This window comes from Lemur catta, chromosome 3, assembly GCF_020740605.2.
Source record: "Lemur catta isolate mLemCat1 chromosome 3, mLemCat1.pri, whole genome shotgun sequence".
Classification (NCBI taxonomy): domain Eukaryota; kingdom Metazoa; phylum Chordata; class Mammalia; order Primates; family Lemuridae; genus Lemur; species Lemur catta.
Window position 1 is genome coordinate 107,252,492 of NC_059130.1, and position 4,937 is coordinate 107,257,428.

At 50.5% G+C, this 4,937-nt stretch overlaps 1 long non-coding RNA gene across 1 annotated transcript; it reads right to left on the reverse strand.

Moving 5' to 3' along the window:
- Positions 1–3,445: 3,445 nt before the first annotated feature.
- LOC123634332 lies at positions 3,446–4,606 on the reverse strand. Its single transcript, XR_006733888.1, has 2 exons — positions 4,541–4,606; positions 3,446–4,260 (listed from the first exon to the last, which is right to left on the reverse strand). It is a non-coding gene; the product is annotated as an uncharacterized LOC123634332 (long non-coding RNA).
- Positions 4,607–4,937: the final 331 nt, after the last annotated feature.

Genomic DNA, 4,937 nt, shown 5'->3' on the forward strand with positions numbered 1-4,937 from the left:
GGTCCTCATTTTTAGGCAAAAGACCAAAATAGTTCCTGACAATGTACTGTCAGAACCCCAGGGGTTAATTCTGCCCCAAATGCCAAAGAAATTATTCGTCCAACCTCCCTCCCTCTACTTCCATCTCATAGACAAACACACTGAGAGCCAGAAGGGACCTCCTCAAGGTCACACAGAGCTGGGGCTAGAGCTGAAATAGGATTCTGTGTTGAGTTCTTTGAAGAAGAATTAGGCATCGCCAACCAATTCATTCATTCAACAAAGATTTTTTGAGAGCCTCCTAATTCCAGACTGTACTCTAGGTGCCAGGAATACAAGGGTAAGAAAGAAAGACAACCGTAGCTGGAAGAGACGGGGGGCTTCTGAGTACAGGAAATGTTCTGTGTCTTGATCTGGGTACCAGTTAGCTGGGTGTGTTCAGTTTGTGAAAATTCATACCAAAGTGTACATTTTGATACGTACACTTTTCTGCGTGTATAGTTCAGTAAAAAGATTTTTTAAAAACACAGTTGCAAGCGCAGAGCTTACAGAACCACAGTTCAATAAGGGAGATGAGACATTAAACAACTTGTTACACAAATAATTGTTTAATTACAGTTGTAACAAGTGCTGCAATAAAGTGGAGGGTCCTACAGGCTATGGAGTGGGAGGGCCTCATCTGGCTTGGGAGTAGTCAAGGAAGACTTCTCTGAGGAGGTTAGGGATCAGCTGATCTGTAAAGAATGAGTGGGAATTAACAGAGTGGGAATGATTCTCAGCTGTACCTCACACTACACAAAAATGAATTCAAGATAATCATGGGCCGGGTGCGGTGGCTCACGCCTGTAATCCTAGCACTCTGGGAGGCCGAGGCGGACGGATCGTTTGAGCTCAGGAGTTCGAGACCAGCCTGAGCAAGAGCGAGACCCCGTCTCTACTAAAAACAGAAAGAAATTATATGGACAACTAAAAATATACATAGAAGAATTAGCCGGGCATGGTGGCACATGCCTGTAGTCCCAGCTACTCGAGAGGCTGAGGCAGGAGGATTGCTTGAGCCCAGAAGTTTGAAGTTGCTGTGAGCTAGGCTGACGCCATGACACTCTAGCCTGGGCAAGAGAGTGAGACTCTGTCTCAAAAAAAAAAAAAGATCAATCATGGACCTAAGTGCCAATGCTAACACTTCAACGCTTCTAGAAGAAAACATATGGGAATATCTTCATGACCTTGGGAGAGACAAAGATTTCTTGGGCATCCAAAGTACTAATCATAACACAAAATTATCAGGGGTGGGGAAAAACATTCAAGACAGAGAAAACAGTATGTGTGAAGGCCCAGAGGAGGGAAGGGGCAAGGTGTGTTAGAAGAACTGAGAAAAGGCCAGAAGGAGTGAAGGCAAAGTGAGAGAAAGTCCAAGAGGTTTGAAGCAAAGGTTATGGATAATGTGACTTTAACCAGGGTTTGCAAAACCTAGTGTTACCTTCTTTGATGTGCTCAGGACTGCAAGATGTTGCCTACACAGAAAGGAGAATAAAAGGATACACGCCCCCTTCTCCCTGCTCAGCAACAAGACAAGGCCAGGCTTGGATTCTCCTTCTTTGCAATCAAGATGTAGTTTTACAACTTGAAAAGTCACTTAATCCAGGTGCCAGGATAAGGTGGGGCATTGCAGGTGGGGACTCAGGCTGTGAGGCCCTGTCCTGCCAGGCCCAGCCCTTGTCTTAGAGGAGCTGGAGCCTGCCAGCTCCCATCCACACCCCAGCTCCTGCTACAGCCCCACCCCACCCCTGCTCCCCTGCTCAGCACCTGGACCTCCTCACTTCCTCTTCTCACTCTCCTGCCCTTGGAGGGCTCAAGAGTCCTGCAGGGAAGGAAGAGCTCAGAGGTCAGGAGCTTCCTCCACCCACCCCCACTCCCACACACATCCCAACATAGCCCGCCCCAGAGCTGGGCTGGGCCTCAGCAACAGGTCCTGGCCAAGTCCAGCTGTCTCATTACTCAGGCCTCTTTCTTGCAAGGTGCTCAGGAAAGACACTGACCGTGGTAATTCCATTCAATTCAACTAACATTTATTGAGTACCTGTCGCATGCCAGGCACTGTGCTCGAGTTAAGAAGGGTGTTGTTCCTGCTCTCTGGGAACTCTTGGGGTGGCAGGGGAAAGAGAGTGCACACAACCAACAAGCTTACAAGTGCTTCATAGAATGTGAGACTGATTTCACTTGGGGAATGGTGTGTGGATATCAAGGAAAATTTCCTCTAAGAGGTGACATTTGAGTTGGGCCATAAAAAATAGGTAAGATTGCCAGTAAGTAATACTCTTTGTGGCAGAAGAAAGTATAGGAATTATAGTGACTACTGGGAGTGTCAGGTGCTGTGCTCAGCCCTTGTATATTCATTTAATGCTCACAATGACTCTATGAAATGGTACAATGACACCCATTTTCCAGGTGTGGTAACCGAGGCTTAGAGAGGGGAATTGATTTGTTTTCAAACTCCCACAGCTGGTACGCAGCAGAACTGGGACTCGAACCCCGGTCTGTCTGTGCTTGCATGTTCTTGACTTCTACTACGTAGAGTAGTTTGGCCAAAGAACATGCAGAGACATGAGGAGAGGGGCAGGAGGTGAGGCTAAGGGGTGGGTGGGTAGGGGTTGGGTGGGGGAAGCCTCGGTGAGGAGTGTGGGCTTTATCCAGAGAGCAAGGGGAAGCCATGGGAGGTTCATTAGTGGGGGTGAGGGGTAAAGAGAGATGACACAATTAGCTTTCTGTTTTCATAGGACCACTTTGAAGAGAAGATATTAGAGACAGAGAAACCTGTGTGGGAGTTGCTGCAAAAATCCAAGAGAAAGATGGGGGTTGAGGGATGGAGAGGAGGGGGTGCACCAGGGAGACATCAAGCAGAACCTGGGGACTGATTGGTTCTGGCAGATGAAGTAGGGGGAGGAGTCAAAGCTGATGTCCCAGAAGGAAGCCCAATAATTAGTTTTTAACAATATAGTGTACACCCCCCATACACGGTACCTGCAAAACTCACTCCTGGAGGGTGCTTTATTCTTCTCCAAATACTCATATATATTCATCACCTATTTGTATGTACACTCATCCAACATATATGGAGCACCAACTGTATGCCAGGTGCTGTGCTGGGAGCTGGGGACACATCAGGGAACAAGCTGCCTCATTGGTGATGTGATGGTTATAGCCTGGGCTCTGAACCTGAATCCTGGTTCTGCAACTCACTTGTGGTGAGTCCTGGCTCAGCCTCCAACTTGCTGTGACTTCAGGTGAGTGACTGAACCCTCATTATCTCAGTTTCTTCATCTATACGATGGCGACACAAAATGGGCAGACTCACAGCACCTCCCATGTGGATTAAATGGGCCCCTATATGTAACGTCCTGGCCCTGGGTAGCAGTCACTGTTAGCTGTTGTTATTTCAGAGCTCACATTTTAGTGAGGAGACAGATCCGACTACACAATTAATTTTTTCATTATTTACAACAGTGATAAATCCCCTGAAGAAGCTCTAGAGTCTGGATGTGAGGGAAGCTTTCCCAGGGCGAGAGATGGCCCAGCCGAGCTCAGCTGAGTGAGCTGGGGCAGCCAGGTAGAGCATGAGGGAGGGAGGGGAATTTGAGGCAGGGGGACAGTGAGTAGCAGACCCTCAGGTGGAAGGAGGTGCTGAGAGGTCTGTAGTTCTGTAACTTTCCCTCCTTGGAGCTTCCAAACAGCTCTGAGAAGCAGGTCAGCAGTTACTCTGCCCCCATTTTACAGAAAGGGCACTAAGGCCCAGAGAGGAACAATGACTTAGCAGGTCTGCAGCAGATGAGGCTCTCGGTCAATGCTCTGCCAGCTAATCCAAGGGGCTGGAGGGGACGGGCCTGAGAAGAGGCCTTTGTCCCTTTGCCGGCTTGGGCGGGAGCAGCAGGCGCTGAGACTGCAGCTGGCCACCAGCAGCTGTGGTGGCCAGAGCCGCATTCCTTCCCCTGCCAGCAGAGCAAGTCCAGGCTTATGGCAGGGGTCTGGAATTTTCTTTTTGTCTTGAAAAAATGCACTTTAGTCAACATTAAGTTGTGACTTCAAACAGCACAACCCCCAACTGTCCTCCCCAGCCGTAGGTCTCTCCGGCTCCCCAGAGTGAGCCCCCGAGCAGCCAGGTCCTGGGAAGGCACGGAGGCCTGGACCTGGAGTCCAGAGACTTTGTGGTGCATCTTGGCTCAGCCTCCAACTTGCTGTGTGACCTCAGGCAGGTCACCAGCCCTCTCTGGGCCTTAGTGTCCTCTGCAAAACAGGGAAGGGAGGGTTGGATGACATAAGGTGGGGTGGGGAGCCCAGCAACTGGCTCCAGCCAGCTGCAGCAGCTGTGCTGCCCTCCAAGTTTGAGGCACCAGGGCCTTGGGGGTCCGGAAGCTGGGGACAGGCAGCCTTTCATCTCTGCTGGCCCAGGGTCGCTGCAGGTTGGCAGGCCCCACATCCCGAGATCACATTTCAGGCTGGAAGGGGCCTTCCTGTGACCTCAGCCAGCCAGCCCTGCCCCTGCCTCCCTCCTCCCCATTCTCACCAGAGGGAAGCAGGCAGTATCCCGCCCAAGGTCACCGGCCAGCAAGTGGCTGTCCTTCGGCCTGCCCTTCCCTCCCACCCGAACCAGCCCCCACCGGCCTCCCACTGTAAAGCCTCAGGTCTCCTGGGCCATTAGGAATCTGCCAGGCGAGGCGTGGTCTTTTTCCTTTCTCTTGTTTCTTGGCTTGTTTTCCCAGTTCTCCAACAGCCGCCTCCTGCAAAAGCCTCCGGGTGCGTGTACAGGAACATTTTTTCTGTTAAAAAAAAAAAGAGAGAGAGAGATTGAGAGGAAGAAAGAGAGAGAGATGCAGCACAGTTTGGGTAAAAAAGCAACCAACTCCTTAATCCTTCCCTGTAACCTCTGGCTCCTCAGCCGGTTGGCCCCAGGCACTGGGAAG